Source organism: Jatropha curcas, chromosome 7, assembly GCF_041381405.1.
Source record: "Jatropha curcas cultivar XTBG-Jc1 chromosome 7, XTBG_Jcur_1.0, whole genome shotgun sequence".
Classification (NCBI taxonomy): Eukaryota; Viridiplantae; Streptophyta; class Magnoliopsida; order Malpighiales; family Euphorbiaceae; genus Jatropha; species Jatropha curcas.
In genome coordinates this window covers 1973301-1985733 of record NC_143157.1, presented here as the reverse complement: position 1 = coordinate 1985733, position 12433 = coordinate 1973301, and the positions used below count along the sequence as shown (strand labels likewise).

The following is a 12433-nucleotide window of genomic DNA, read 5'->3' as shown; positions in this document are numbered from 1 at the left end:
CTTCTTAGCCAATCTCTCTCTCTCTCTTTCTCTCTCTCTATATATCTCTCAAGTGAAGACTTATAAGTGCTTCTTGAAAAATCAAATTAATTTGTTAGTTATGTATTTATCTCTATAGTTTCTATCAATGGAATCTTTTAACACATGGAGATCAAGTTACTATCTTTGTTCTCTCTATTTGTTTCTTATAATGTCATGACTAAGGAATAATAATAATAATAATAATAATAATAATAATAATAATAATAATAATAATAATAATAATTTCAAGAATCAGCATAATTAACAACTTTTTTTTTTAATCTCGGTCTTATAGATAATAGTTTGAATCCTGTTATGATAAAATTTAAAAGAAAATTCAATCTAATCCAATCCCGTCAAGGTTGAGGAGTAATGAGATATCTACTCGTTTAAAACAAAACAAAAGAAAAGAGGTGGTTAATTTATATTTAATTGGATTTTTTAATATAATATATTAGGATTTCATTCAGAACTTCAAATCAATACATATAATACATGAAGAACACGACCCCTCTTCTAAAGATCAAATATAGAACAAAAACTATTATAACTAAAATAATTATTGTTTGTTGATCTAATAAAAAAAATCCTAATGACAATTGGAATGTGAACTTGAAAAAACTAATAGATCTTTAAAAGTGGCCGATTAGGCCAACTTCCTAAATTTTCTATAGACGGCTTAATTATCTATGAATTAATTGCTTATAACGAACACAGAATTTGAACCACAAAATTCAATGAAGGAATATACTGCGCTACCAGACTTTAAAAGACAAATATCATAATATAAAAAGAAAATATACTTTTATTATAATTTCTATAAAAAAATTTGATAATTTAAAGCTAAAAAAATTACTTGGTAAAAGTATAAAGAAAAGAATGGTTTTTAACGATGGATATACTATTGTATTATTGCAACATAGTTATAGAAATAACCGAACCACTTAAATTCCTACAAGATGTTTTTAAATGTTTGATATGTTAAAATAGCATAATTGGATACTTGTAATAAATTTTGTAATTTCAAGTGTTTTTCTTCTTATTATTTAATTAAAGACATATTCCTGTTTTTGTTATTGGAGAATGTTGGGTTATACAAAGATGCTGAACTTGTCTTATATATAGTCATGTTTTGAGATATGAAGCCAATCAATTGTTAAAAAACTGTCTTCACTTGCAACCAGAATCAGAATCTTTATCTCATAAGATGCCTCATTAGATCATTGATTCAATTTTTATGCTTTTTATCCTAAAATGGATCACTCCAAATTTCTAAATTTTGGTGTGCATTTCCAAGTGGGAATTAAATCTCATATAAAAAATGTTTCAGTTCATATCTGAGGTTTCAAAGCTGATCTCAATCAGGAAATCCAAAACTCACCATTTATCAAAATTTCTCCAAGAGATTTGCTTCTTTGTAATTCTTTGGCTTCATGAAACGTGAGATCAATGGTTTTTCAAATTTGTGAAATTTTACTTTTCATTATTTTTTTTAGAAACAAAATATATAGATTTTGAAAGGTAGTTTTAAATAGAATTAGGTTAGTGAGAAAAAAAAAATTGTAAAAAAAATTCTAACAAATTCATGAAGTACTTAACTTTCATGATTATTCAAATTTCACCAATTCAAATAACCTCTTAATTAGTTTTTGCATTTCTTCACTTGCAAATTACATATTTAGGCACCACCCTTAGGAAAAATTATAATTTTGCCATATGCGCAATTTGATTTTTTCAACAATAAATGCTTCAATCATGCATCAACGTGTAACAACTTCAAAATGTGTAGTATCGATTCCTCTATACTAATTATTATGTTTCATAACTTTATTTAAGTAATATAACTCCACAAAGAGAATTTTTTTTCTCCTATTACTTCTATTTAGGGTTTTATATTAATTTCAAAGTACAAAAATATACAATTTTACTTCAATTATGTTAGAATATATGAATTTAATTACTAATTATAGTTTATTAATAATTTGATAAAAAAAGATGATTTATCAATAATATGTGCACTTGAGAAAGAAAACACTATATCTGATGAGTCATAATAGAATGAAACATAATAAAATGAAAGATATTTATTTGTGTTGAATCCATTTTGTAATTTTTTAATTTGGACTTTGTATTTTGGATTTAGGCTCATTTGGATTGATTATGACCAAATTAATATTATTTTATGTAATTAATTAATAATTAATTACAAGGAAAGGGATAATGAAGAAGCGGATTGCTGTTGAGAAAAAAATAGCACTTCTCAAGTGATTCTTCACATACAAAAGTGGAAGACTTAGGAACATGCATCAGTGGATCCTTTTGGTAATTGCCTGCGGAGCTTATAAGAGGAGCAAAAAAACAATGTAGAAGAGTCAACAAAATTTTCCAACGAATTCAAGCAAATAATTTCAACTTGGGTTTTAAGCAATCCGGCTAATTTCAAAGCATTATCTTCATTTTATTTTCCAAGCATTGTTAATTTATTTCTTTTGTAATCACAACTTTATTTCAATACAATCTAAACTCTCTTTTATAAGTTCATGTGCTCAAATTATTTTAATTGCACAATTGATGAAGCGTATATTGTGGATCCAAATCCACAATCTAAAAGTTAAATCAAGCACACTTTTATTTTTTCAATTGGTGTACTTCATACCTAACACACCCGCAATTCACAATTCAAGCTATTAGCTGATGAATTCCTTGCTTTTTCCATAGAAAGAACCAACAAGTTGAAAAACCATTAATAAGTAAAAAACACTATTACTAAGATAAACCGATGGACAAGGGAAGTAAAAATACAAACTCCATTGACCAATCACAAAAACTAGTTAATGGATCGTGTTCATGTCATTTTCTAATTTAATTTTGCACTCATTAGTTTAGATAATATATCTTTGTATATAATCCAAGCTAGTGAATACAAAATGTATATATGAGATTGAATGAAATTGATTTTAAATTGCTTCTTGACGTAGAAGATGAATAAAGATGGACAAAATATATAGTTTGTAGTCTTCTTATAGGTATTTGCTTCCACTTTGGATGTTGACAACCGGTCAGTTTGATAGGGGCCCACTATCTTGGCTGAAATCCTTAGATATGTCTTTGTACCTCGTTTGTATGAGGATCACGGCGCACGAAGTTCTACCATCGATTAGAATGGTAGGGCTTTGAAAGTGCCACTCCGGGAGTGGGCTTAGTGGGTTTGCAGGGTGGATCGAGCTTAGAAAATTGATTTTATTGGTTTTGTCGGATGGTTCAGATTTAGAAAACTGGTTTTATCAGTTTTGCCGGACGACCCGAGCTTAGTGTGCCGGATGGATCGAGCCTTAAAGCATGCAATATGTCGGACAGACCAAGCTTGACAGTTGATAAGGTGTTGGATGGACCGGGCTTAATTGACGAAAATTTGAGTTTGAGTGATTATACCTTAGAGTTCGTGACGCGGCTGGATCGGAGCTCCATGGCGACAATCGACCAAAGAGGTCGAGTCTTCCTCCAAATGAAGCAAAGGTAGGGACAAGGAGCTTATTATAGTCTTATAATATTGCTAATTAACAGATTATAAATTAATTCTTAAATTAATTAATAATAAACTAACTAGCTAAGAGCTTTAGTTTAAGGAAAATCAAAGTGCGTGTGAAAATTGAAAGGATCGACTTCTGAGTGCCAAGTCGGGCCTTAACTCAACTAAGGAAGAAGAGCAAGGTCGGACTATATTGCTTTAGAACCGTTCACAAGGGAGAAATAAGTCGTTGATGCTTGAGAAGCGCTCAATCAAGCAATGAGAGGTGTGTAAATGAGGGGGAGAGTGCCTTTTGTAGGCTAAGGAGCTGTTGGGAAGAGGGCATGGTGGTACTGATGTCCTCAAAATCGGTACACAGAGCTCTAATTCGGTATCGATCAAGGCGAACGACATGCACAAGATCGGTATCAATTTGGGGCTCATCGACATCAGCCAAGAGATGGTCGGTGCTGACCAGGGCAAATTATTGCCCTGTCCCTGGCCTTTGATTTTAAGGTTTTTGGACTTCTGAAGGTTCGTTCAAGGCCCAAACGACGTCCGATCGAGTTAATTCTCACGCCGTTGGGACTGTAGCAAAATTTCTTAGAGCTCGATGTTGAAATCATGGTCAACAATTATGGACTATGTTATGTATAATCTTCTTTGTTTATCTACAGGAAAGAACATCAGAAGATTGTGGAATTTTTAAAAAATGTCTAAGAATCAGTTAGAATAAGGTTAGGTTAGGCCAAACTTTTCTCTATGCAATCGCATGATGAGCATCCATCCATCCATAATGCATATATATCGTGTCTAATCTACGTTGCTAGAATGCTTAATACTTGTAATTGAGTAAATAGGAATGGGATGACATAAAGCCACGTAAAAAATGAATTTTAATATTGTATATAATATGGTAATTATGATTGTTGTGGATTCTATAGGATGGTTGGTGTTGATTACCTTTGGTATTCTTGTGAGTTAGTTCATAATGTTTAGCCTTAGCTATGATGATAGGACCAATTTTGCATTAAAAAGCCATGATTTCTGTAGATTAAGAGAGTCCGAGAAATGATATTGCCTAAAATTTGAGGTTAGAGTACCTTCTACTAATTAATTCCTATCTTATTATCTGATTACATGATTATCCATCTAAATTCTACAAGTATAAGTGTTTTTAGAGAGTGAGGACATCTTGTTTTCCGTTTACTGAATTTTTCTCCATTTAAACCAAGGTGTTTAATCTGTATTTTTTGTGATTTTAGCCAAAAATCATTTTATTTTTCTTACTAAAATTTTTTTTCTGATTTGGTATTTTTGAATCCTTTAATTGTATATAGGCAAAGTAGGATGTTGAGTAAATTTGCTTTTGGAATTTAGCAATTCAATGCATTATTTTCAATAATAAAGGTATCAATCTAAAAAGCTGCAATTTTTTTTTTCTCATAATGTGATTTTACACTTTTACTTTTATTGGAAGTGATAGAAGTAATTAGTATAATTGATAAAGTGTTACCTAGATCAGTTCAAGTAAAAGTAACGTTCGGTCAAAGGATCAATTAATCATGTAATTAATGCTCGAGATTCTCGCTCGTCATTTAAGACTGAGATCCTCGCTCGACATTTATCATTCTATCTCTTTAGCTAAAATAGGCAAAAAAAAAAAAACTATAAATACATGTATTTGAACTCAGTAATGGATACATTGGAATCAATAACATTTATCTCATAATCTTTTCACTTCTATCAATTTGGTGCGGTGAGCGTGGAATACACCTCAATAGTCAATTTTTTTCCCAAAAAAAAAAATATCCCAGAAATGGCAACTAATGAATCCCGGATTGTGTTCAATGATTTTCAAAAAGTTGGGTTATAATCCACTCCTAATCTGACTTCAAATATAGTTGTTAATCCAAACAACCATCCCCAAAATAATTACCCATCTACTTCTAATCATCCACCCTTGACAAATTCGCCCATGATAGATCCACAAGTTGCAATAGTCTTAACATAGGCCTATAACAAATTTGCATCCATTTTGGAACGATTCATGCATTCTCAACCTTCCCAATGTCATGGTTATTCATCAAGGAATAGGAAGCAAACAGTTGGGGATGAAGAAGATGGGCAGGCACATATGATGGAAGAAACTGAATCATATGAAAAATAAAAACAATGCACAATAAGAGTACTTATAATGTTCCTAAAGAGGCGAATGAAGAACATTTTCGAACAAGCACTTATAAATAGGGATTAGTCCAGAAATCATAAGCTACAAGCTTAGCATTAATCCTAGCACCAAACCAATAAAACAAAAGAAAAGAAATCATGCACCTGAAAGACAAAAAAAATAGTTGCAGAAATAGATAAGTTGATCAAGGCTGGCTTCGTTAGGGAATTATTATATCCAACATGGCTAGCCAATGTTGTATTTGTATGTAAGCCGAATGGAAAATGGTGATTATGTGTGGATTTCACAGACTTAAACAAAGCTTGTCCTAAAGACTCTTATCCACTCTCTAATATTGACCAGCTTGTAGACTCTACAGTGGGATATGAGATGTATAGTTTTATAGGTGCAGCGGCAATATATCAACAGATAGGGATGAACAAAGAAGATGAGGAAAACACAACCTTTATAATAGATAGGAGAACCTATTTTTATAAAGTCATGCCATTCAGACTAAAGAATGCAAGCGCTACCTATCAGAGATTGATTAACAAGATGTTCAAAGATCTGATTGGTGATTCAGTGAAAATTTATATAGATGACATGATTGTAAAAAGCAAAAAGGCCGAGCACCATGCCGAGGATTTAGAACAAGCACTCCAGACATTGGCACATTTATAGAATGAAACTTAATCTAGATAAATGTTTTTAGTGTTACTGCAGGAAAATTCTTAGGCTTTATGATTTTGCAAAGCAGAATTGAAGCTAATTCGCAAAAGATACGAGCAATATTAGAAATGTAGCAACCTAAAACCATTAATGATATCGAAAAACTAAATAGAAGGATCAAAGCTCTTGGAAGATTTATATCCTGTTCGGCCAAAAGATGTTTGCCATTCTACAAATCATTAAAGAACCTGAAGGACTTTGAGTGGACTACCGAATGTCAACAAGCATTTGAAGAACTAAAGGTTTTCCTTACTTTTCCTCCTCTTCTTAGCATACCTAAAACCACTATATCTCTATTTATCGGTAGCAAAAGAAATAATTGCTTTAGTACTAGTCAGAGAAGAAGGTATCGAATAATATCCTATTGTTCGAGTATTTTACGATATGCCTTCCACAAGTATACGGGTCGTACAAGTAGTAAAAAAAAAGATTATCATCCCACCAGGTTTGGGAATAAGCTATTAATTTTCTATGTTCAACAATTATTAGGAAGGTCATATAAAATTGAATTGATTTAAACTAAGTTGCAATTTAAATTAAATAAATTCAAATTAAAATTAGCAAGTGGAGATAATCTAAAGTAAATTCAAGCAAATAATTGTTTGAGATGGTCTAGCCATGGGATCTCTATTATCTTTTAGTGCAAACCATGATTGGTTGATTTACGGTGTCCAAATTCCTCTCTCAAGTCTAAATGAACTGTTACAACCACATGACATCATCTACTTTCGTAGCTTAACATGGTTAAAACGTTTTATGCCAATCTAATTTATCAATCTCTCAATCTTTTGAAACAGATCTAAAATCATATAAATATGGGGCCCAACACATTCACAGGCATTAAGCTCAAACACATTAAATTAGGAATTTAAGCATTTAAACACAAATCAAACTATTCAAAGTTGCATTTTAAATTAATAAATAAATCCTATAACTAGATCCAAATATTTAGCCTAGCATTGTTACAAATATATTAATCAAAATAAAATATACAAAAGGAATAAGGGGCATAAACAACAAACTTTGGGGTTTATTTGGTTGGTTAGCCATAGTGTTCACGTGCCAAGCTCGTCAAAATCCTTGCTCATTCTCCTTTTTGTGTTGTAGTAACACTATTACTAAAAGCTACTGACTCTCTCCTATTTTTGCTAAAGTTCTTTTGATTGGTTCACTCCCTATTCTCTCATGCGACAATAAGTGCCCAAGGAGTGTGTTACCTCCAAAACTCCTTTCTTCGCCCCTTATATAGATTCTTTGCTTAGCTCCTATTGGTCCACTTTACACACCTCTCCACTTGCACAACTTGTTACTAAAAAGTTATCTCCACCACCCAACTTTTGGAAAGAAACGTTAAAATAATTAGGAGAAGCTGCATCTAATAACTAGGTGCAATGCTTCTTCAAAAATGCTGCAGTTTTGGTCCAATTGATCTGTCAGAAGATCATTTCAAAGGTGGTTTTTGCCTTAGTCCAAGTTCTTCCACGTTGATCAATTCTTCTTCTTTCTTTCTCTTTGGGTTGGTTATGCATTGGACCTTGGATTTGTTTGGCTTTTAAGAGCATCATTTGGACTTCATAGGCAACAAGGTTTCAAGGGCTTTCTTTGAATTGATTAGGTGCATGATGGAATTCAATTGGTCCATTTTTGCTCAATAATAGCAAATGTTGTTGTTGCTCATGTGCCAACAATAAAAGAGAGAAAACTATACAAAATGGAGTTTTATTCTTATTTTAATTCAAAATGCAACTAAATTTAATTAAAACAAATGATAAATTACATGCATATGTCGTTGTTATCACCTATATACTATGTTAGGAAGGTCTTAAAAGGTATAAAGGTTAAGTATTTTCAAATAGAGAAATTATCTTACACAGTGCTGATAACCTTGATCAAACTTAGGAATTATTCTAATGACACACAATCTATGTTCGTACTAATTATCCTTTGAAAAACGTGCTGCACAAGATAGAAACAATCAGGCGAATGGTAGAATGGTCCATTCAGGCTTAGAGAATTTGATATGAAATATATACCAAGGACAACCCTAAAAGCACAAACACTTTTAGACTTTATTCTTGAGTTAATAGGAGAGTTAGAAAAGGACAAACAAAAAGAGCAAAAGAAATGATACTAGCATATGTACACAGATGGTGCATCCAATAACATAGGAGTCGGAGTAATGATTGTATTGCGAGGTCCAAACATGATTAAACTTCAATATGCAGTACAATTAAACTTTATAATAACAAATAATGTGGCAGAATATGAAGCATTGATTATAGGTGTAAAACTGGCACAAGATGTAAGACCCAAAAAATTATTTATATATTGTGGCTCACGGTTAATAGTGAATCAGCTGACATGCTAATTTGAAGTTAAGAACCATCTTTAATAAAATATAAAGCTTTGGTAATACAATTGCTATCTCAAATTGAAGATTGGGAAATAAACCAAAATCCCTGAGCAAAGAACATTGAGGCAGACAACTTAGCAAAAACAGCAGCATCAAAAAATAAATGGATGAACAACACTGTACCACTGGAAATACAACAAGAGCTAAGCGTTGAAGAAAAATAAATTTTGGTAATTACACCACATTAAGGGTGGATGAAGCCTGTAACATCATAACACCATGTATCTAAGGATAAATAGTGTTGAGATGCTACACAACATATTATACAAATCCATTAAAAGAAATATAAGTTGCACCATGTGTTAAACAGTAGGAACCAATATCAGAAAATTTCTTACTTTTCACAAACAGTTATATATAATATATACATGACCAAACATAATTTAAAAGTTACTTATTACATGGTGGACGTTAAGGAGTTTTAAACTCCTACAAACATATTTACAAACTGAGGAGGTGACATATGCATACATAATTGATCCCGACATTTGTTCCATTCCTGTCGATTTGAACAGACGAAATTTTGACTGCTAATGCCTCCTAGTGCCAAAGTCTTAGAAACATTAGCATTTTATATGAGATGCCACTTAGTGAGTACAAACCGGCATAAATGATTATTTGAAATAACATAACATATCATGAGCATCTCAAATAAAGCATGTAGTGCACTTTCAACAATCCAAACATCTTTAACTCCTCCGGCCATCAATGCCCAGCATCAATGATTATCAAATAATAATAACCATTCCTCAAATCATTCATAGCAATAGTGTGGAGATATCACATCATTCCCATTGACAAAGATTCAATCATAGTCATTCAAGGCATCACATATACGATGCTACAGAGATGTATTTCAGAAATATGATGCAGATAATCATCAGATTATTTATGTTATGACTTGTCAAACCATACTCGCCCCGGGTATCAAATAATAAATTTCAGATATCAGATTTAGCTGGCCAGCTTTCAAATCAGATATTTTGAGAACGTAGCTCCAGATTCAGATTTACGAGCATGCAGCTCCAATAATAGATTTATGAGCACGCAGCTCCAGATAATATATCAGATTCATGAGTTGGTAATGACAGTCAGGACTTCCTTTTATCTCAGATGCAGATATGACAGAATTGCATTCACAAATTAGGCTCATCGGCCTCAGAATAATACATACCTTATATCTTAACTTACCCCTTTTCAGAATGAATCATATGCTTTGCATTCATAGATAGGCTCATCGGCCTCAGAATAACACATACCTTTTTGCTTAACTTACCCCTTTTTAGACAAATCATTTCTTTTTCAGATTGTAATATCAAGTATAGGATAATATCATAATTGATATAACAAACAAAAATTCATCATATACAAATAACCATCATAAGTTTTTACTCACAATATATAGTGTAGTAGTATCGAGGCTTGAAGAGCCGCCTCCTTCACCTTCTTTTAAGACCCTTTTACCTATATGGATAAGCAAGCACCTTAATACTCATTTAGGCATTTAATCAAAAATTTGGTGCATGATTTAAATGCTTAACATTTTTATCCTCTTTGTATTTTTGAACTCTCGTAGAATTGCATGTATTCTCTAATAATCTTTAAACAATCTTTCAATCTCAATTCAATCAAACACTCATCAATTAACATTATTAAAATTCACTATGATATCACCATTTAATGAATATTTCTTAAGCTCTTTAAACTTCCATAGCCATATAAATATGGTAACTTCAATTTAAACACCACTCTTTCAAACAACACTTGATAATATCATTAGAATGCTTCATCAACTAGCTAAACTTATCAATTAAAAATGAAATGCTCATTTCCAAGGTCATTTTGAGTTGGCAGAATTTCTATGTCTAGCCTTAGATAAGATTTTCTCAATTCAATCAAATTAAAGCTTAAATCATGGTTTATATAATCAATACTAACTAATTAACACTTTAAATCATGTTTATTTCACTTATTAGCATCAAAATCAATTTCTCCTTCAAAATCTCAAATTTGAAACCCTAACTCAAACTTCTCCATATTATGAAAATAACATAAAATAAATAGAGATTAAGCTACCTTAGATGATTTCCAACAAAAACCCTTTGAAAATCAAGTTGAAAACTTAAGCTTTTAAGCTTTCTCCTTCTCCTCCTTCTTCTCCTATGCTTCGGCCTCCTCTCCTCTCTCTATAACAACTTTTGTTTCTATTATTTTTGTTATAGCTTAGGTTTCTTATATAATAACAAGTCATGTGCAAGGCATATGACTACTTGTTTCCTTCTAACTCCTTAAAGTTTTACTTATTTCTATTTTGCTCCACATTTGTAATAACAACTTCTCTTTTATGTTAGCCATGTCCTTAATCCTCCATTAACACTTAATTAATCTCATTTAGGCCTTAACTAAACACCTTAGTTGATGTAATACAAAATCATTAAATACTTAATCAAAACACTAATTGAGGTGCTTCTTGTACTAGCTTCTCATCATTGTAACTTGAGCACATTTAACCTTCTTCTAATTAATCTCCATAATCATTTTCTAGTTCAAAGATATGAGGCCTCCTTTCCCATTAAGGCAACAGTGGGAAAGATGCCATATAGGGTCATATAACCGTCCCATTTGGAGCTACATCCGGTGTTCCATGTGAGCTTTCTCAAGCCTTACCATAAAGACATGGAGGATCCTACACCAGGCAAATCAAAATGAGCCCCCACAGCCGTTGACATCACACATGAGCATGAAGTCAAGGAAATTTTGGCACATCGTGTGATTTTGTAAAGGGGAGTCCATCCGAGTTATACTGAGTACTTAGTGCGATGGAATGGCCTACCCGAAGTTGAAGCTAGCTGGGAGTATGAATTTTCCATATGACAATTTAAAGATAAGATCCTCGCCTACAAGTAAGACAGGACGAGGGTATCGCACATTTAAATAAGGGAGAATGTCACGAGCTGCCTCTCTTAGGCCTAAAGCCATACGGGCCAAGGGGGCATAAGAGTTCTAATAATGCCCTACTAAATGTATATATAGCCAACCAAGTTGGTTGGAGGAAGGGACTAGACCAATCTCCATGATTCTAGAAAATTCTAGAGAGAACAAGACTCCAACGAAGAGCCTAGAACCATATACGACATTCTAGCTAAGCTTAGAGAGTTCTAGAGTGATCCGGGTAGATCTAGGGTGTTCTACCACAATCTAGAGCCAACTAGAGGGTTGGAGGATCATCTGGAGAACCCTAGAGTGTTCCAGCACTTGAAGAAGCAAATTAGACTTATCGGGAGCCTTCTAGCACCATCCTGGTCCTCCTAGAGGACTCTAAAGCCTTCTACTAAAATCTAGGTTAAGACATGCCTAGAAGACTCTTGGAAGATTGGGTACTGACCTTGCTAGGAGCCAAGGTTGGCTGGCATTCCTATATATATATATATATATATTGCAAATTCAGCAAAGTTAGGAGTAACATATGGTGACATTGCTACATATGAGCCAACACTCCCCTATAACTTTTGCATACCTTTAAACCAAGCTTTTTAACTTCTTGTACATCATTTTTACCATATAAATAAAAGTTCTAGCCTTTTGTTTCTTA

General features: G+C 32.6%; 1 long non-coding RNA gene across 1 annotated transcript; it reads right to left on the bottom strand.

Annotated features, from left to right (window-relative positions):
- Nucleotides 1-9165: 9165 nt before the first annotated feature.
- On the bottom strand, nt 9166-11032 carry LOC149494547 (uncharacterized). The gene is made up of 3 exons (XR_016321599.1): nt 10918-11032; nt 10238-10305; nt 9166-9381 (listed from the first exon to the last, which is right to left on the bottom strand). It is a non-coding gene; the product is annotated as an uncharacterized LOC149494547 (long non-coding RNA).
- Nucleotides 11033-12433: the final 1401 nt, after the last annotated feature.